The following is a 21,563-nucleotide window of genomic DNA, read 5'->3' on the forward strand; positions in this document are numbered from 1 at the left end:
AGTCAAGTATTGGGCCAAAGGATGATATTAATAATAATATCCAGCACTTACTAAGCTCTTCCCTCAGTAGTCTCAATATCAGGCCAGAAACAAGGAATTCGGTCCCAGGCCTTACAAAGAAAACAAATACTTCTAATAACTGAACTGACCAGGTGTGGCCAAATCTTGCTCATCTACCCTCACAGTTAGCTTCCATCCCAGGAGGGCTGCCCTCAAGAGCCCTACATGTCTCCCATAGCTCTGGCCTCTGGGAATTCATCACATTGGGTAGGACAGTAGCTTCTGCTGTATATAACAGCTTCAAATGTTTCTTTCTCATGCCAACTCCTCAGGCCTCCTCTCTCTTTTCTGTTCTTCATATTAAAAAAAAAAAAACTGGCTGACTATTTTTCATGAATTTTCTGCAGTGTTGCCTTTCTCCCTGATTTTTTTACTTTCTCAGTGCTAAGAGAAAGAAAAGAACATGAATCTGTAAGAATAGTGTCCAAAAAAACTGAAGCTAGAGAAAGAGCCAGTTCTCCAGGAAAAGCTAAAAGGAGCCAAACACAATAGCCCTTTTGGAGGAGAACAGTAAGAAAAGGCTAAACCTACTGGTGGTGGAAAATTCAGAATGTATACGTAGCAGAGACGAGGAGGTCAAGCTATTCCACGTTAATTTTTTCCCTACCTTCTCCAGTCTTTATGAAGTTCAAACTAGAAATCATATGATAATCAATATAAGAATGTATAGAATCCCAACAGTAGGAAAGCCCCTAAGCAGTTTACAGCAAGATCATATCCTACAAATTCAACTATTGGCATTTGGGGAAAGAGAAAAACAAAGAAATTGAGAGAAAATGAGCAAGCAATTACAATTCAAATAGTCTAGCACATTCTGCCTAACTTTCCACTCACTGAGCCCATGCCCTAGTGGGAACATGAGGTGGGAGATAATAAAATAATTGCTGATATTAACTGAAATGCTTACTATGTTCCAGGTGCTGGTCTAAGGACCTGATATACATTAATAAACTTTGTCCTCTGTATAACCCTATGAGGCAGGTGCTATTATTATCCCATTTCACAGATGAAGAAACTAATGCATACATAGCTTGAATAACTTGCTTATAGCCATATAGCAAGTAAGTAAGTGATGGAGCCAGGTTCTGACTCCAGCACTTAGCTCCCAAACACCTCCTATAAGAAAAGTATCTAACCAAGTAAGAGTGAGTTGGGTGTTCAAAGATCCATATTCTACATACTGCAGGGCTCCTAATGCAGACAAATCAATTCCTTGGGTGCACAATTAAAGAATCAGTGATTTGTTGCAATACCGAGGATATTCAAGGAAACATCCATGATATGTCACTGGATGCTCATGATATGAGCTTTCTATGCTAACTTGAGACTGTAATCCTCATGCTAGATGTGAATTCTCTGTGCATGCGATTTGTCTAGGTCCCTAGGCCTAGGTAGAAAATCTTCCAAACAGCTGAAAGAATTTGCAGATCTCAGAGCCACAGTCAAAATCTTTGAGAAATCATGAAAAGTGGGACACACCACACTATTTCAAGTGAGAAACTATTAGGGCTCGTTTTCAAAGAGATTGAACTTATTTCTAGAAACTATAATCAAGTACACTAGCTGTTAATATCAACTGCTGCTAGTTTTTTAGAATAAGTTATCCAGAAGATTGACTCATTCACTCACTCCACAAATATTTATTTGGTACCTATTATATGTCAGGTCCTATTTGCCACACTAGGGATACAGCAGGAACAGAACAGATACAATTCATGTCTTCCTAAAGCTTACATTGCACTAGGAGACTGCCAGTTAATGAATAAACATAAAGATAATCAGGTAGTAATAAATTTTAGTTAGTAAATAAGGCAGTGTGGAAGGATAGCAAATGACAAGTCATGGTGGGGGGTGGGTTTGAAGTTTCTCAGCACAGCTGACAATGGAACAGAAACTAGATGAAGTGAGGAAGCAAGCCATTTGGAGGCCTGGGGGAGTGCACACAGGTGAGAGCCCTAAGACAGGAGTATGGTGGCTTCAAGGGACAGCAAGGAGTCACAGTGACCAGTGGAAAAATGAGTCGTGAGACGTGGTGAGCGGCCAGGCCAGGCAGGGTCCTATAGATCACCATGAGGACCTTGGCTTCACTTTGGAGTGTGGTAGAAAGCCATGGAGGGTTTTGAGCAGGAGAGTAATGTGATCCAATTTGGTTTTTAAAGAGATGATTCTGGCTGCTGTGTAGACACAAGAACAGGTCATCTCTGCTCTTTTCACTGGAAGTAACTACCTTTTCCTCTGTGCTTCCACATTAGCTAGCCCATGCTTGATAATAACCTTGGTTTGTGTGTATGTGTGAGTGTGTGTGTGTGTGTGTGTGTGTGTGTGATTCCCCTGCCCCCACAAAAGTGTCATTTCCTTGGAGACAAAAATCTGAGTTTACTTGTCCTTGTTCCTCCACCTTGATCCCCCCTCTGGAGCACTCATGTCCACTGGCATGCATACGCCCATGCGCACACAATGCCTAGAATATTGCTGATCAAATGAAACTCTTGATAACTCTGAAAAATGACTAACAGTACAAGGAGGCAGGTTTCAACTGAAAGGGAGGAACTCTTGAACAGAGGAGTCAAAAAATGGAATGGACTGCTTTCAAAAATCATGAAGATTTCTCTAGGGAAGATACTCAAGACCTCCATTATTTGCAGGGCATGATGTAGTCTGGCAATTTCAATCATCAGATGGGGGTGATTGTGCCTTTTAAGCATCTTCAGAACTCTGAACTTTTATAATCCCAAGAATAATTGTTAAATCATAAAAATTAACAGGAGGTGGTTTGTACAAGAGTCTGCATGATTCACCTCAAACAAGTTGTGCCTGGAGACACCTTGATACACCTTGTTAATTTAGTGAACTCCTTTTCATCTATCAAAACTTTTACCTAAATGTCCTTCTGTGTTGGTTTGTGCACTGTGTGTATTCTGGACACCAAAGTTTGAGAGGAAGGTAGCCAAACTGGAGCATGACCACAGGAGGCGAACCAGAGAATGAGGGGTTTGAAAACCAAATTCTGTAAGAAACAGCTAGAAGCACTTAGAAGAGTTCCTCTAGAAAAACATAATAACTAAAAGAAGACTAAGGAGGGAGGGAGGAGTTACAGACGGCACAACCATCCTCAGGTAGTGAAAGGGCTGTCATGTCACAAGGGAGAAGCATACTGTGTGCTGTCCATAAAGCAGGTATGGGGCCATTGGGAAGAATTACAAGGAGGTAGATTTTGGAAATGTTTTAAGAAGCTCCTTCTCAACACCTAACCAAGGCCTTTCCTGCAGTAAGAACACTGTGTTTTAATTGAATTGGAGGTTTAACAATTTAAGCTATTCAACAACCAAATAGGCTCGCTCACAAAGCCTCTAGAGCAGCCCTCCAGAAACCTGTAGAAAGGAGACCTACTGGAATGATGTTAGGTTGAATTAAATCAGGAAAGGTAAAAAGCTTTCACATTAAGTCCCAGCCATGAACGTTTGGCAATGGTTGCCTCAAACACTGGTGAGAACATTTTGAGGCTACGTCCCTGCTCAGCAAGCGAGTGTGTGGATGTCAGTGGGCAATGTCTGCTGCGGGTGGAGGCACATGGAATGGCAGCAAGGATGCCAGCCCTAATATCAAAGGACTCGTTTGACCCATCAATCGTATGTTTGTCTGTTGCTATATGCTTGTGTATTGGGTCTTCAGTGGCCCAGGGGCAATTGCAGGTATGAAATTCAATAAAGTGTCTTCCAGGCTCCCAAATGGGGAAACGTTGTTGTATTCCACAAAGTCAGCATGAAGCCATCCATGGGTGCCGTGGCTTTCAGATCTGCTCGGAGACCTGGGGCAAGCTGGCATTGATTCTGTTTGTTTCCTTAGAAAGAATTGTATTGATCTACCGCACCGTGAAACCTGCTCCTGGGTCGCCTGGTTCCAACAAGCAATTCCCTTGTCTTTGGCAGCCATTTCAAAGTCCCCTGGACACTCTCCTTCTATTTGGCTCGGCCTCCAGCTAACACTCTACTCATGCTGGGCACCACCACACAGCCCCCCGTTTAATCAGGGTTTAGAACTACTGTTTTTCCACGTTCCAAAAAATCCACGTTGAACACCTGCCCCTTCGGTGCCAGGAACAGCACGGGCACATGGCATACGGCTGGCTCCAGACTTCAGTCTCATGCAGACGACAGGGAAACAGATAAATCACCAAGTCTGATGTAAGCGACTCTGGCAAACAAAAGTAAAATTGGCGCTGCAGGATGGCAGAGGAGGGAAGCCAAGCTCTGCTGGTGGGTGGCTGGGGTTGCCGGCTGCTGCCTTGATGGAGGCTCAGAAGAGGAGGGCAGTGAATCTGGGAGAATGAGTCAAGATTTCTCCTAAAGTAATTAGCGCAATGTTACAGCTTGGAAGTCATCTCGAACGGCCTGACAAGAGTTCCAAAGATTAGTCAACAAAGTGTGAAATCAGGGCCAGGGCTGGACAAATTGTGAGGAAGATAAAGTTTGGCATTTCCTTTCTTTCTGGATCCTCTCCCTCAAACCTGGACACGCTTCCTCAGGTCCAGGAAACCATCTCTTCCTCTACCTTGGCCTACACCAGAAGAGGGCGCCCTGAGCCCTCACGCTTCCCCTTCAAACACAGGGCTTATCCATTCAGGGCTCTACTTGGGCCCTTTCTCATGCCAATGTTGCCAAGCTTCAGAACACTCAGGCTCTGGCCATCGGAACTGATCTTGGCCACCATGTTCATAGCAACATTATTTACAATAGCCCAAAAGTGGAAGCAACCCAAGTGTACCTGGAATGTGGTATAGACATACAATGGAATATTATAAGCCTTGAAAAGGAAAGAAATCTGTCACAGGCTAAAACATAAGTGAAAAATAAATAAATAAATAAAACATAAGTGAATCTTGAAGATATATGCTAAGTGAAATAAGCCAGTCCCTAAAGGACAAATACTATAGGATTTCCCTTATGTATCTAGTCAAATTCACAGAAACGGAAAGTAGAATGGTGGTTACCAGGGTTGGGGGAGGGGAGAATGGGAAGTTGTTGTTTAATGGGTACAGAGGTTCAGTTTTACAAGACAAAATAGTTCTGGAGACTGGTTACTCAACAACATGAATGTACTTAATAATAATGAACTGTACACTTAAAATGGCAAACAAGATAAACTTTATGCTTTGTGTATTTTACCACAATTCGACATATTTTTTCCTTGAGTAGACTCTACACCCAGCCTGGAGTCCAACATGAGGCTCAAATTCATGATCCTGAGATCAAGACCTAAGCTGAGATCAAGAGTCGGATGCCAGGGCATCTGGGTGGCTCAGTGGTTGAGCATCTACCTTTGGCTCGGGTCGTGATCTCAGGGTCCTAGAATCAAGTCCCACTTGGGCTCCCCATAGGGAGCTTGTTTCTCCCTCTGCCTATGTATCTGCCTCTCTGAGTGTCTCTCATGAATAAATAAATAAAATCTTAAAAAAAAAAAAAAAGAGTCAGATACCCAACCAACTGAGCCACCCAGGCATCCCTCAACACTTTTAAATTTACAAATACAAAACGAAATGAAAAAAAAAAAAAACACCCATGTAATCCCCACAATCTTCTCCTTGTGGGATCCTCCACAACTGGGCATAAGCTTCTGAAGGGAGCTGACCTTACTCGTGTTTTCATCTCACTGTCTCTGATTCTGTAACCTCTGCCAGGAGATGCTGGCTCAGCCACCTAAGTGATGGTTCTAAATGGATGATAACGGCACAAAGTGATACTTCTCCTAGTTTGTGTACCGTAACTAGCATCTCCTGGAAATTGTTCCTGGAAACCAAGGATCATAGGTAGGGAAGAGCATTTAGAAATGGCGATGGTCCATGCAGAGAGAGGTTTCTGGGGACTCACTGGACTGGAAGCTCTGTGAGAGAAAGCCAGTGGTTTGTTTTTGTTTTTTACCACTGCTGTCAAAATTCAGAAAAAAACAGAATTAAACCCAACGAATCACCAAAGTAGTCATTAGTAAAAGTTGATTGTGCCTATACCAAAAAGGCAGTTTGCAAACTGTAGTACTCAAACCAAAACATGGAATGGGGCCCGGGGAATATCATTATAAAGCAGCGTGTGTAGTGAGAAAGCAGTGACTATTTATTCTTCACGGGGATTGGTTATAACATTAGATTTTTCTTAAATGATAGAGAAGTGGTCAGTGATTACCTCCCATCAACCTTGGGAAACAGCTTAAGTTTTGCTTATAATTTTCAGAGGCATAGTAGGCAAGTAATAGGCAAGTAATTAGACAAGTAGTAGGCAAGTAATAACCCAGGTTAAGTTAGTCTTGCAAGGGGCACCTGGGTGGCTCAGTGGTTGAGCATCTGCCTTTGGCTCAGGTCATGATGCCAGGGTCCTGGGATCGGTCCCACATCAGGCTCCCCGCAGGGAGCCTGCTTCTTCCTCTGCCTGTGTCTCTGCCTCTCTCTGTGTGTCTCTCATAAATAAATAAATAGAATCTTTAAAAAAAAAAAGTTAGTCTTGCAAAATAAGCTAAATTGAACTATGTTTATATGACTCATATGGTTTTGTCTGCTCAGGGAATTTTCAAAGGTGGTCTCCATCTAATTTTTATTTTAACAATTCTCCCCTCTCAGAGAGCATGACCAACCAATAGAGCACTATTCTCAGGTAACACCCCTGATGTAATCAGATCCAAGAGTCACACATTCAGTGTTTCCACGAGTTGAGTTGTCAGGCTAGAAGGCCATGCAGCCACTGTCTATGTCACTTGTGGTTATTTTTTATTTCATCCAATTCTCCGAGCCTGATGGATACCATTTGGCCTTTAAGTGGCTGCCGCCTGGCATTTAAAACCCTCAAGAGTCTGTAACACACCAGAGAGGTTAATATGATGACTATGAGGAGAACAAGAGCCAAGGATTGAGAAATTCCCCAGAGCAGAGATTCCCCAGGAGCCAAGATTTAACCAATTAAATAACTCAAGCATATTGTGATTTTTTTAAAATTATTTATACAGGCATAACATGCTACATTAGCAAACTTATATCCTGGTGACTACTCAGGACAGAATGAACATGAGGACATTTTCTTTTGGGGGTGCTGTCAGGTAAGCTTCCACTTTAGGTAGGCCTCTACATGATGTGAGCAATCAGGCGATTTAACGAGAGGCAATCCTATGGAAACATAAGAAAAACAAAGGTTAATAGTTTGAGAAAATTATAAATTCAGTTTCCAAATTTGGACAGTAGCCAATGGAGATTTTTAGATGTCAGGTTCTAAGCATCTTCAGATGGAGCGAGGGCAGGCAGTGGCAATCTGACAAATTTTCCTGGTTTACAGCGTCATTGTCTCTGGTGATCTTTCTGAGCAGCCACATAGCCACAGGCATGAAAATTGTCCACACATGAGCTGTTGCAGTGATTTCCTTGAAGTTTACATCAGATTGTCCAGCTTTAGGTTGCATGGCTTCACGAAAGGGAAAGTTTTAGTTTCATAGTGATTCCAAGTTCAAAGAGTGGGAGAAAATTGGAAACGTTAATTTGGAGAGTTCTAGCCAAATGTTAGAAGAAACTGAAGAATTTAGGATCCAGTCCAGTTTACAGCTAGAAAACAAAACCTCAAAGACAATTAGCAGTAATCGAATCTGATATCCACAAAGGCACGTTACTGAAACATAATTTTTCTCTCCATAATCATCCCCATTTCTATCAAAGATAACCAAAGTAAGGCTACTTTGTTTGCAAATTAAGTCTAGTTTCAATAAATTTGGCCTGATTATTTACATAAGCACAGCAAGAATACTGATTGTAAATATAGGCTCTTTTAAAACTGCTTTGCTCAAACTTTTCATAAGGAATCTCAGATTGGACTTTCAAAAGCTTCTCAAAGCTTGGAAGCCAAACTTAGGACTTATTCAATTGTGTCTCGTAACAAGGATAATAGATTCTTACTGAACTTATACAAATACATATACCATCATGAAAAAAGAAGAATATTTAATAAGAGTTTCAGAATTCTGGATGGATCAGATAGAGAGAAAAACATAAGTGTTTCAACCTTTGTTGCAAAGGTACACTTTACCAAATTGCTGTAAGGTATACACAGTTTAAAGAGGGGAGGAAAAAAGGTCCTTAAATCTAGAAAACAGTACATTAAAGAACTAATAATGTTTTGAATGAAGTCATAAAAATTATAATCATGTTCATCAGTTCATTCAATGTTATGCAATTAATTCTTGTTTTTGCTTCATCTTGGATTAATAGCTTTGTGAATCAATCTGTTTTCCATAAAAGTTTTAGAAATTCTTACCCAGTTTAGTGAACGATCTTAAAGTTAATCAGAAACCTACTTTTTAGAAGACTTGTCAGGGTCTTTTCCAAGTATCTTTTTGAACATGAGGCATTTTTGCAGGAACACTTCTGCAAAAGCATCAGAGCAAAGCTGTCTATAAATAACAACAACAAAAAAAAAAAGACTTAAAAATGGCCATGGTTAAAGATCTGATGAGAGTGCACATACACACAGATATAGACACACATACACACAAATGACGCAATCACCAACTAAATTAGGATGTTTTTGTGATGTATAATATTTTAAGATAATAGCTGGAATTATGATTGAAAACATTATACTAGGATATATCAGACCTTATTGCTATTGTTTTAAAATTTTTAACCATGTCTCAGACAAAAAACTTAAAAGAATAATCGTATCCAAATTGTGTTTCGGGCAGATAGATTAAGTTAAGAGTACGTATTCCGATGGCCAAAGAGTTTTCACTAAAAAATTTTTATTTGCATGCCATCAAGATCCTTCTAGGGCTGCTTATGAGTCATTTTGTCTTTTAGAAGCTTCTGCAAACCAATCAGAGAATGCATTTTGTTGTCTCTGAGAGGTTTAGAATTTCTCTTTAAAGGATGCTCCTTAAGGTAAACTTATCTAAGTGAAAGTTTCCCCAAAGTGGCCACTACAATTCCAAAAGTTCACCCATTTTTCCAAAAAGACACAAGAATTTGGTCCACAGAACAGGTGGAACCCATCTCTGCCTTTAGATTTCCTAAGATTTTCCTAAGATGTCTTAACTATGAAGGGCCATGAACGGCTGTTTTTCAACAGCAATTCCAAAACACAGAAACCTTTAAACAAAGCCTTTTAAACAAAATAGGATGACTTGCCAAGAAGGTTTTGACAAACAAAATTCACGATATAGTCAGAGAGTGGAGCTTGGATCCAAGAGAGACTTACCCTTGAATCCCAGGGGCAGCAAGATAGCAGGGAGTGCAATGGGCTCTGTGGGTACCAGCACCTGTTCACTCATGGGCCTCAAAATCATTGGGAGTCTTTTTCAAATTCCACTTCTCACACCATAGAATGTCAAAAGTTCAGAAATACCAGAAGCAATACCAATGAATAACCAAAGTAGTCGTTGGTAGAAGTTAATCATGCCCACACCAAAAAGGCAATTTGCAAACTGGGAGCACTCAAACCAAAACATGGAATAGGGCTCAGGAGTTTATGGTTACAAAGCAGCATGTGTAGTGAGACAGCAGTGACTGTTTATTCTTCAAAGGCATTGGTTAAAATAGAATTTCCTTACATGATAGGGAAGTGGTCAGTGGTTACCTCCCATCAACCTTGAGAAACAGCTTCAGTTATGCTTATCATTTTCAGAGACATAAGAAAGAAATGACCCAGGTCAAGTTAGTCTTACAAAATAAGCTAAATTGAGCTTTGTTTGTATGACTCAACTGGTTTTGTCCGCTCAGGGAATTTTCAAACCTAGTCTCCCTTTTTTTTTTATTTTTATGTTTTTAAGATTTTCTTTATTTGAGAGAGAGAGAGAAAGAGAGAGTGTGGGGGTGGGGGAGCAGAGGGAGAGGACAGACTCCACCTCCACTGCAGAGCTGGAGCCAGGGCTCCATCCCAATGACCTTGTGATCACAACCTGACCCAAGTGGAAACCAAGAGTCAGACACTTAACCAATTGAGCCACTGAGTTGCCCCCACTTGTTTGTTTTTTAAAGATTTTATTTATTTATTCATGAGAGAGACAGAGACATAGAGGGAGAAGCAGGCTCCCTGTGGTGAGCTGGATGTGGAACTAGATCCCAGAACCCTAGAATCATGACCGGAGCCAAAAGCAGACACTCAACCACGGAGCCACCCAGGTGCTCCATTTTTGTTTTGTTTTGTTTTGTTTTTTTAACTCTGCTTTACCCTAGACCTTAGTCCTGAGCCTAAGGCTTAGAGACACTCAAAATGGTTTCATTTTCCCTAATAACAGTGAATTAAGCTGGGCCCCTTAAAAAGCACAAAGCAGGAAGTTTTGAACATCTTATGGAAAAGGATGTATTTTCTCTTTGTCACTAAACCAGTTTTGTCTGTCGACATCCCTTCTTTTTTAGAGGAACTACCTCCCCCTCATTCCTATGGTCAGTCAACCACTGCATCCTTCCCCATGGGCCACAGAAGTGGGCATCTGACCCAGCCTGAGCCAGCCATAGTACTGCATCCTTTGGACCTGCTGACTGATCTATATGTGGACATAGGACCCAAGCAGGGTCAATGAGAATCCTTCCATGAGATCTGCATGCAGACACAAAGATAGCCACCCTTCCCACCAACTAGAGAAATCCTGCCTCAGAATGAAGCCACAGAAATGGGAAATTAGAAGGACTCTAACTTTAGTCTTGTAACCTCTGGATGCAGCAGTGTTTAAAGCCATACCCATTCTACAACATTTCATTTATGGAAGTCGATAAATTCTTTTTTTTTTTCTTTCTTTAGGCTTGTTTGACTTGGGCTTATAGACCTTGCAGCAAAGAATCCTGACAAATACAGTCTGTTCATTTCAGCTTGTGTGTTTCCCATATGTATTTCACCTTATCACACTATTTCTAAGAGTCCACAAAATATACTCTGTGCATCTTTATATGCAGTGCACCAAGATACAGCATACAAATCTGGAGGGAAAGATTTAGAAAAGCCAGTGTTTGCCCTAAGGGGCAGTCTAATAGAAGTGAAGCATTGGGGGAAGGGAATATTTCATTTAACGAGTATTTTAAAATTATCTGCTATGTGCCAGATGTTTTCACAAGTAATTGTAGTTCATCATCTCCAACCCTAAAAATAAGGCATTCTATATGTGTACTTTATTGATAAAAATCATAGTTCAGAGAAGTCAAACAACTTGCCCAAACTACCCAGCTATTAAAAGGTAGAAAGAGCTTTCAAACTCAAGCCTCTGATTCCAAGCTCAGTGGTCTTGTCACTGTACAAGTCTGCCTCTAAGACAGGAGATAAGACAAGTTCGAAGCCAGGATAAGGAAAATAGAAGAATTCGTTCATTGATCCATTCAGCAAATTCCTACTCAGTATCTGCTATTCACTAATGTCTGTGAAAATACTTATTAAACAAGATATACTACATACATGCAAAAATATGATCAACATGTGCAAGGCTCCACATTAGGCACTGTAGAAGGGGGAAATAAAAATGAACAAAGCAGCCTTTTCCTCAGGGGCCTACAATAGAGCAGACCTAGAAATATTACACAGCAAAGTATGATTAATGGCATAAGAGAGGTTCAAAGTGCTTTGAGAGTTCTGAGCAGGAAATGTTCACATCTGATTGAAAGAGCCGGAAAGACTTCATAAAAAAAAAAAGAAAGTATATTAGGTAAGTGCAAATGAATGTATGGCTAATGATGTGTTTACCCGGGTGCCGATGGGATTTTGGAAAGAATGGGAAATAAAAATGAAAAAGAAAAGGAGGAAGGAGGGAGGGAGTGAAGAGGAAAGAAGGGAGGGAAGATGGGAAAATGGGGGAAGGGAAAAGAGGAAGAGAAGAAAGGAAAGGGAGATAAGATAGATAAGAAAGGAGGCAAATGAGCAGACACGCAGGCAGCAGGCAGTGACTGTGTGGCCCTAGGGCTGTGACCCTGGTAGCAGACCATAGAGTAGGGATGCTCTAACCTTTTGCTCCACAACACTTTGTTAGGGCAAGCAGCCCTCTGGATTACTCACTCATCCATTCTACTCTTCACTGCAAAATCATTGAAATCATTACTTAATCCAGTAATCCCCATATCTTAGAATAGAAGGAACTTTGTAATTTTAAAAATTCTAGAGCTGTTTAACTTGAGTGGGAATAAGAATCACTTGGAGGGCTTGCTCAGCTGAAGACCCCTAGACCCTCCCTCCAAAGATTCATTTTCAGCAGTGAAAGGACTGACTTGAGTCCAGGGAATTTTGAGGGTTTTTTTTTTTTTTTTAATTTTGAGTTTTAAAAGTCACTTGGGTAAATCTGATGCAAGTGTTCTGAGGTCCACGCTTTGGGAAACACTGCAGCCTAACTGTATTGTGTCATAGGTAAAGGAGCAAGAGAGTCCCAGAGAGGTGAAAAGACTTGTTTAAAGTCACACAGCTAGTTAGTGAAAGATCCAGGCCAGGATCCAGTCCGTTGGGTTTTTTCCCCACTAGCCTTAATAGCCATACAGCCATCAGCCCTCACCTTCCAGGAACATCCATATGGACCATGCTTAGAGAACCATGGCTCCGAATCATCCCAGGATGCAAGAGCTCAAAGCTAGCAACTCCCAGATTCAAAGGTTAACTTGCACATAGTTAGTACCAAATAAATGCTTATTGACTTGATAGATCCCTAGCTGGAATACGAGAAAGAAAAAGAAAAAAAAGAGGTGGGGATAAAAGAATAAGAGTCTCCTTGTCAGGCACCTTCTTATAGCATCTCCTATCCATAAGGTTGCCCTTGATTTGGGCTAATGTCGTATTTATTTAAGTGCCTACTATTTTCAAGACCCTGCGCTCTGTGCTTAAGAGATTTTTAAAAATCTACTTTTCTATTTTGATGAGTGCCACAAGAGTAACGCATTGTCGGGGTTCAAAAAAGAAATATGTATCTATTTGGAGAAATCACAGTATACCTTATTGCAATGTCTTTTGAGATGAGTCTTAAAGGATAAGCAGTATTTCAATGGGTGAAATATGAAGGGAAGGTGGTCCAGGTGGGATCCATCTCATTGGCAGTAAGATGTGAAAGAAATAGTAAACAGCCTACTTTGGCAGGTGCCTGGGCACCAATGAGAAGGTAATGGGATTATAAGATCAGAAAGATCAGGAGAGACCCTGCAGGGGAAGACTTAAAGATTTAGGATGCAAAATTTGGTATAAATCTGAAACATTGGAAAATCGTTGAAAATATTTGCTTGCTTTGGGGTTTCAGGAAGACGTTTCTGATAAAGGTGTTGTGTAGGGTGGTCAGCAGCTGGGGCAGCCAGGAGGCAAGAAGACCAACTGGGAAGAGAGTCAACTTGGAAGAGAGGTAACGAAGGTGAGGATGCAGCCAGAGGTGAAAGTGTAAGACTGTAATCGTTGATTGTGGGGTGTGAAGGAGAGGAGTATGTGGATAACTCTAAAGTTTCAAACTAGCACAACTAAACAATCAGACATGGGGAAGAAAGGAAGCTGATCTGGCTTGGGTGGTGGTGAAAATGGTGGTGTTAAATGATGGTGCTAAAATGAAAGCTTCATAGATTGCATACAGCTACTCAGCAAAACGCTGGCAATGCTGGAGTTGGAGATGAGGAGACAGGGGTTAGCTAGGGGTGTAGAGGAATCATCCACATAGATGTGATTGTGGAAGCTGCTAGAATGGGTGAGAGCAATGAGATAAAAAGCATAAAAGGAGACTAGTAAAGAGGGCTCTAATGGTTATAAGTTTCAATTGCAAGTAACAGAAAGCCTTAAGCATTATGATTTAAATAATACAAGGAATTTATTGACTTGTGTGGCTAAAAAATCCCAGCTGCTGACCATCAGGGATCTGGATCCATTATACTTCAGTTCTCTAAACTCTGCTCTATTCTGTGTTTTGACTCCGTCTTCATACCAGATCGCTTCAAGGTTGTAAGATGGTAGCCAACAGCAATCAGCAACTAGATTGATATGCTTTATCATTTACACCCAAGAGGAGAGAAACAACTGGCTTCTCTGAGCTATGAAACAAAAGTCTTGAGCTTTGTTCTCACCAAGTCACCATAGGTCACACGTAAGTGCCACATGTTGATTGCTCTGGTCTGCTTTCCCCTGAACCATCAGTGTGGTAGGAGGAAGGGGTTTTTACTCATGGCCTTAGATCAGTCATTGCTTACCACTAGAGGTGGGAATGGGATCATTCCCACATTCCCACCCAATTCTTCTGGCTGCTGTAGAGTAAGAGGCAGAAGTAATTTGAAGTTCACTAAAAAGTCCAAGAACGGATACTTCTAGAGGTACAACATTAATAGGAAAGAAGGGGCTCTAAGGAAATTGCACTGCCATGGCACCCCAGACAGGAGCGAATTTCCCAAGGGCACAATAGTCAACAATCACTTGTTTGAGAAAATCATTGGTGGCCTTAAGATGGCCGCTTCGGTTGAGCGTTGGTCATTAATGAAAGGGCAAAAAGCAGAGAAGAATGTGGCAGGTGAGAAGGTGATGTGAAGCTCATCCTTTCTGAGAGATGGACGGTGACAGAAGAAGAGAATAGTTTGGGAGAGAATGGAAATTGCTTATGGCTTTTAGGGAAAGGGAGACGAGATGTCTGTAGGCTGGAGAAAGAGCAGAAGAGATGGATGATGTGAAGGGTGGAAAAGTGAATGCAGCACGGTTTTGAAGAGACAGAAGGGAATGAGGTCACTCTGCAGGCAGGGAGGTTTGTTGGGAGGAAATTGGGCACCTCTTCCTCAGAAATCAGTTGGAGTGAAAATAGAAATCTTGATGGGGAAGGGAGCTGAGGAAAGCCGGGGACACATGCCTGTGACTTTCTCAGTAAAATTACCTCTGGTCTGGAGGGTGAGGGTGGCTGGAGGCCCCTGGCAAACCCAGGAGATTTGGAACAACCTTGTAGGAATTCATTAGGAAGCTACAAAATATGAATAAAAGGACCAGAGAATTGCAAATTAGTATAGTCTTTCTGGATGCCAGTCTGGCAACTTGCAACAAAAGCCATAAAAGTGTTCGTAGCCTTTGACCCAATAATGTCTCTTCTGGGAATATACACCATGGAAATAACTGAAAAGGAAATACAAACTATTTGCAAAAAGATGTTTATTGCTGCCTGTTCATAACAGGAGAATCCTGGAAACCACCCAAATGCTCCACAATCGGGGAATGGTTAAGTAAACGATGGAACATTAATATGATGGAATATTATATAACCATTTCAAATGATAAATAGGAGTTCTCTGTCAATACGTGAGAAAGAGTGTACAGAAAAATGTTAGGCGAACAAGGTTGAGGATGAAATAGGATGGATAAGTTGATTTCTACCCTGGAAAATGATGCTAATACAATGCTATGGTTCATAAAAGGTCACTGAATTATGTAAACAGTTGGTGCGAGGAGGCGAAGAGATTTTTTTCCCTTTATAAAATTGTTTAAATACACATTTTTTAAAAGCTGTCAAGGCAGGTAGCGTGCATTTGTAGTGATGCTGATCTGCAGGGCTCTCAGGCAATCTCCCTTGGCAGAGAAAGAAAGAGTGGGAGCCATTCAGAGCCAAAGACGGGTAGGATGGGAGGTCAGGAAGTTAGGGGTCAGGTGACTGAGGCAAGTTCTTTGCTGAAATAGCCCATCATGGTGCGGATTTGTAGGGAAATGAGCCAAGACAGAAGAGATAAGGGCACTCGGGCAATTGAGAGGAGGGGAGAGGCTGAAACCCCAGGAAGAGAAGGGTTGTTCTCATGGAAGTGAGTAGGTGGGAGCTGTGCAGTCCTTTGGGTGCTTTATAGAATGGGGTGGGGAAGCCATGGGGTGATAAAAAGGTAAGAACTGATGGAGGTATGGGTGAGGGGAGGGTGGAGAGAGGTCCCTGGAGTAACAGAGCTAGAAGGACAGCAGTGTTAGTGAGATAGACAGACCTGGAATGAACAGAAAAGTATCACAAACACGATGGCTATCCATCCATTCATTTATTCACCCGACAAATACTTCTTGAGCTTTAACCATGTGCCAGGCACTGTCACAGGCACTGGGGAACCACGGGTGTGATTTGCCTCGACTGTGCCCCTCGGGGTGGTACTGAACCACATTTCTTTTCTACGGCAGGTTCTGCTCTATGATTGGTACTTCGTTACTTTGGGTTAAGAAGATACAGAAATAGGATAAATTCTGCTGGTCCTTTAAAGTGGGGTCCATCCAGTTTGCTAGAGCGCTGGAAATAGTGGAGGGGAGAGCATGATGGCCCACTGATCTGTCCCAGGGCAGTTGGGAGAGTTGCCCTCCAAGGAGGTGGGCACAGCAGAGATGGAGGGGTCAGGTTGAGAGAGGAGGGGTGAGGAGACACCATCCTTTCTAGAGCCAGAGGGAGCAACATGGGCACAGCAGAGATGGAGGGGTCAGGTTGAGAGAGGAGGGGTGAGGAGACACCATCCTTTCTAGAGCCAGAGGGAGCAACATGAAGATTGACGCAGGATATGTTAAGATGTATTGAGATGGAGAGTGGTGTGTCTGGAAATCATTCATGCAAGTTCTCAGTGTTTTCCATGAATTCATTTTACTATTTCCTGGGCATCTACCTACCCACACAGGTCTGGGCCAGGAATTGTGGGGCCTGTAGAGATGACAACACTCAGTACTCTTCTTACAAAGCTATGAAATCGGAGTTGGCCTTACAAACTGGGGCTTAAAAAGAGACGATCTACTCCTGCATCCCCCAGTGTAGGAAGAAGTAGTGACAACTGCCCGGAGCTCTGTCCCTCTCCCAAGTTCCATGAAGCCTGGGGCCGGAAGTGAGAACACCATCCTGTGCAGGGTTTCCAGGACTCAGGCCAGGGCTAGACGAGGACAAGGGAGGGAGGCTGCAGAAGCTGCAGTGCTGACTGCAGAGCAGGCCTGGGGAGGGACTGCGGGACGGGGGAGAGGGAGGGTGGGTGAGTGATGAGGGCTGGTTCCAGGAAGGTGACAAAGATTCTTCTCTAGGGCCTTGCCTTGTCTGGGGAAGAGCGGACAAAGCCTTCAAGGCAAGTAGTATGATGCCCTGGAGGCAGAGAAAGCCTGAGCACACAGACACAGGGAGGGCTGGATTAATGGATCTGGCTCAGGAGCTAGACATCAGCACGGTACCTCTGCCAGTCTGCCTAAGAAGCCGCTGGCACCAGAGGTGGGGTACAGGGGAGTCATTTAGTCAGTCAAACATTTACTAAGCTCACACAGTCCTGGTTTCTAATACTTATTCTGCTGTCGACTAACCATGCGTCCTTGGACGGGTCATTTCACTTCCCCAAGCCTCAATTTCTTCTTCTGTGAAATGGGTTTAACACTCTGGAGGATTACACAAAATAATGTATATGAAGGCCCTTCAGGGTGCCGAATAGGCCATCAATACAGGCTAGCTAGTATTTTTATTAAGAACTATGTGAGGGATACAAAGAGGAGCAAGATACAGCCCCCCTCCCCTTCCTGCTAGAACTTCCTATAATGAGGAGAGACAGATATAAACAAGGGATTACAAGCAACTAGAATATAGTGCGCTAATTGTTAAAACAGTAGCATGCCTGCTATGGGAGCCTGGAGGAAGAAATAATTAGTTCTGCCTGGAGAGGTCAGGGAAGGCTTCCCAGAGGAGGAGACATTGAGCTGGGCCACGAAGCGGATCACCTGGCAGAGAAGAGAGAGAGAGGCATCACAGGCAGAGCAACCGCCTCCGCCTCGAGCAAAAGCAAGGAGGCAGGCAAGGGCAGCATGGGTTTGGGGAATCGTGACTAGCGCTGCTAGCCTGCAGCCTGGCCGGGCAAGGCGAGTGCAGACCTGGAGGGTTCCCCGGGCCATGACTGGAAGAGCCTTGAGCTAAGGGCTTGAGCTAAAGTGTGTAGTTGGTGATGGGTTTTCTGCTGCAGTGGGTGATTTCTGAGTTTTTGTCAGCAAGGTGGCGAGGTGCTCAGGATAGATGCCTCTGGCGGGATGGGGGACAGAAGAAGTCGAGAGCAGGTGCAGGGGCACCAGCAGGAGCCCAGGGCTCAACTCTGACCCTGCCCCCTGCAGCTATGCCGCCACAGCACTCCCCCAGAGGACTTCTTGTTTAGGGATCCCGTCCGCCCTGTACCGCACCCCTGCATCAGGTACAGCTGCCACCCACACATTCCCTGCAGTGGGCAAGAGTCCCACTGGTGAATACAGTGCCAAGGCACTGCGGGCCCAGAATCTCTCTCCTGCTAACCTGGGGGTGCTCTGTGAGCCCCACACCAGTTTGGGGGGCTGTCGGGAGGCAGGCCGCCTTGGACGCTTTCACAGGAGGAGTGAAAGGACAGTCCCCACCTGTTAAGTTGATTTTCCTTTTCAAAAAGAGAGAGCTTTGCTGATGAAGAGCGATAAGTGTCTTTCACTGGTGAGGAAAGGATTTTAATAACAGCTGCTGATGACTCTTGCCCTGCTCCACCGAGATACAGAGACTCATTCTTCTTTCCTTTAATAACTGGCGTGACTGCACCGGGAGGGAGCCAGCTCTGACCGCTCCCTTCTCCTCACCCCAGTGACGGCCGATCCTCTGCCCCCGGCTCAGTCGTCTCCTGCGTCCTCAGTCTCCCTCTCTTCCCTGCTTCCAGATCCTACTTCCCTTTTCTTCCCTCCTCTGCCTCTCATTTGTCCTAGGGAGTCAGGAGACTGGGAGACACTTTATTAACCAGGAACTCACTCCAAAGAGGTCCATGAGCTGGTCAGCGGAGGAGTGAGCTCCCCGTCACTTTGGTAGTGATCACATAGTCTGGAGATCTTGCCAAGGAGATTCACGTTAGCAGATAAAATGAGGTTCTCCGACTTCTGTTTGCTCTAGGATCACCTGTGGAGTTTATTGAAAGCACAGTTCCAAGCCCTGTCCCCAAGCTTCCACTTTCTGAGTCTACAGAGGCCCCAGGAATTGCAGTTTCCACAATCCCCTTGGGAGACCAGGGCAGGAGACACTTGGGTGAGCTTGGGCAAGTTGCTACCTCAAACTTTCCTGCTAACCCAGGCTGACAGCGTTTCCTCCAACTCCACCTCCTTTCCACATTCCATGGAAGTCTCGACCCATTTCGGTGGTCTGGGAGCTCGAACCAGTTCACATGTTCATAGTCATATATGAAACTTGGTTTTATAACCGTGCGGTAGCTAACGCATATGGAGCACATGTGTGCAAGGCATCTGGGTAAGCACTTTGCATGCCTCTCATCCAGGGGGCTGACCACGCTGTGAGCATTCCCTTTACTGCCTGGGCCCCAGGTGGGTGAGGCTGAGCGGGCCCCCGAGCCCCTGCCCCTAACCCCACTCCGTTGGCTCACAGCACAAGCCCATTGAAGGGAGCTTAAGGGGAGGAAACATTCGGAGGGATAAAAACCACAATGGAAACTTCTTTTCCCATTAGAAGTTCAAAAGAAAATGGCCCTCAAAAGAAGAAAGCTACTTTTTCCAATTGTTTCCCTTCCCTGGGTCTTCCTGTATGTGGCCTGATATCCTTCCTCCCAAATAATTCCCTCCCCACCTGCACCCCACACCCCGGAACTCAACTCCCAAACCACCCCATTAGTCACCCTCCTCTCCGGTTCTTGGGTCTGTAACACATAGATTCCCCTTGATACCCTCTCTCCTTCAACCCATGCCCCCAGCCCCCGTGACCCCTCGCTGCAGCCTCTCTGGGCTTCACCCCTCGATTGCTTTCTGGCCTCTTACCCTTCTCCACTACCACCACTGCTTCTTGCCTGGAAGGCTCCCTTCATCACCCTCCTACCTAGAATTCAGTCCTCCAGCCTTCGGACCTTCTAGGGTGGCCAGCGTCAGTTCCACCTTCCTAAGCTCATCGCTGTCATCTTGCATTACCTTGCTTAACCATCTGCATTGGCTCCTCATTGCCTTCCGCACGGAGTCCAAGTCCCCTGCCACCCCAAACACATCTCCCTGCTTCAGCTGCGTGAATCCTCCTTCCCTGCAGGTCTGCTGTGTTCTCTCCAGCCACAGGCCTTTACTTCGGCAGTTTCTGCCACCAGACAGGCCCCCTCCCCATTTTCTCTAATTCCAACTCTCCGGGGCCAAGCGCCTCACCACCCGCACCTGCCCCACACAGCCTCCTCTGGCGGAGGCTACCTTCCTTTACTGTTAAGTCCCCGATGCACAGTGTGCCCGCTTAGCATCCCCTACTCTCCTACTTATTTGTTGTCTTAGAGTTATTCTAAGGTTGTTTCAGGTCTGTGTGTTTTTCTATCCCCAGCCAGATGCTGTTGTTTAAGAACAATAACCAGACCTCCTTGCTCTTCAACCCCCGCTCCACCAGAACACAGGGAACGGCTTTAGTAACTTTGCATCGAATTGAAACAATTCCTAAGTGACCATCCCTTTAATTACAATGAATGACTCTGAAGTCCAAAGCCAGTGGAGTGTGTGCTTTGTGGATGAAAATGATCGGATGATATAATGGGGACAAAGAACACAGGACTAAAAGGTAGAACACCTGCTTTATAGTCCCACATTTTCTACTGAGCAGCTGTACAATCCAGGGCAAGTTGCTGCACTCCTCCATCCTGAGGGGTCAGACCAGATGTTCTGTGAGACCCTTTCCAGCTCACGTGCTATGATCTGTGTTGACCCGACCACCCTGTCTCCTAGCCAACGATCAAGGACACATGCATCTCTCTGGATCTTCTTTTCCTTAATATGTGAAATACAGACTCCGGTAATAGTAATTAATTTATAGAGTTGTAAGGACTAAATGCAACAATTCAGAAAACTGTTGGCCCAGAGCCTGGCCCATAGTAAGTGATAATAAATGGTAGCTATTATTACGTCACTTGGCCAGGGTTCGGAGAGTGGGATGTGCCCATGGAAGAAAAGACGGTGGGCCCCTAGGGTTCTGATCCAAGTAGGAAGTCCCAGGGTCCAGGAGGCCATCTGAGCTCTGAAGAGGTCAGGCTGGGTCCCTGCCCAGTGGCCTTGTAGTGGTTGGGGCGCCAACTGTCCCATTAAAGACAGCACTGCTGGCAGTTGGGGTGACCCTGTTGTATAGGCCCATCGATTTTCCCATTACCTTTTAATGCTGTGTATTAAAGGCTTTGCAGATCCACTCTGTTACTTTCTTTCTTTATTATCTCCAGGGCCTGTCCAACTGCTTGGGAGGCTAAATTGCCTGGTTACAGTAAAGCTCTCCTGAGGGTAGGACAGCTCTTCTTGGGCAGAGCTTGGAAGCCAGGAGCCTTGGAGTCCCTCTTGGCTCTCTCCTTGGGTCATGCACACACTGACAAGAACCCCACAGAAGCAAAGACTATGCACTTGGGGCCCACACACCCCCACTGCCAGCTGCAGGAGGAAATGCCAGCAGAGCCAGGGCTCCACCTCTCTGCTAGGCATCCCCTCTGGTCTTACGTGGTCTCAGCCTGCTCCTGGTGAGTGACTGCCTTTACATGATCATTCCCTCCCAGGTTCCTCATCTGGCTTCCTCTTGGCCCCACCTGTCTCTGCTCCAGCCTTGCCTCCTGGAGATCTCTTTGTTTGGTGATTCCATAT

The 21,563-nt window shown here is 44.3% G+C and overlaps 1 long non-coding RNA gene across 10 annotated transcripts; it reads right to left on the bottom strand.

Annotated features, from left to right (window-relative positions):
• Positions 1 to 5,613: 5,613 nt before the first annotated feature.
• Positions 5,614 to 21,553, bottom strand: LOC144301297 (uncharacterized). 10 transcript variants are annotated; one of them, XR_013368124.1, is made up of 5 exons: positions 21,088 to 21,553; positions 18,730 to 18,873; positions 17,289 to 17,696; positions 8,383 to 8,478; positions 5,614 to 7,207 (listed from the first exon to the last, which is right to left on the bottom strand). It is a non-coding gene; the product is annotated as an uncharacterized LOC144301297 (long non-coding RNA). The 10 variants fall into 10 exon arrangements; XR_013368118.1 differs by having other exon boundaries at positions 6,524 to 7,207; positions 18,256 to 18,873; XR_013368120.1 differs by lacking the exon at positions 17,289 to 17,696 and having other exon boundaries at positions 6,533 to 7,207.
• Positions 21,554 to 21,563: the final 10 nt, after the last annotated feature.

The sequence above is a fragment of the Canis aureus genome, chromosome 29 (assembly GCF_053574225.1).
Source record: "Canis aureus isolate CA01 chromosome 29, VMU_Caureus_v.1.0, whole genome shotgun sequence".
NCBI classification, from domain to species: Eukaryota; Metazoa; Chordata; class Mammalia; order Carnivora; family Canidae; genus Canis; species Canis aureus.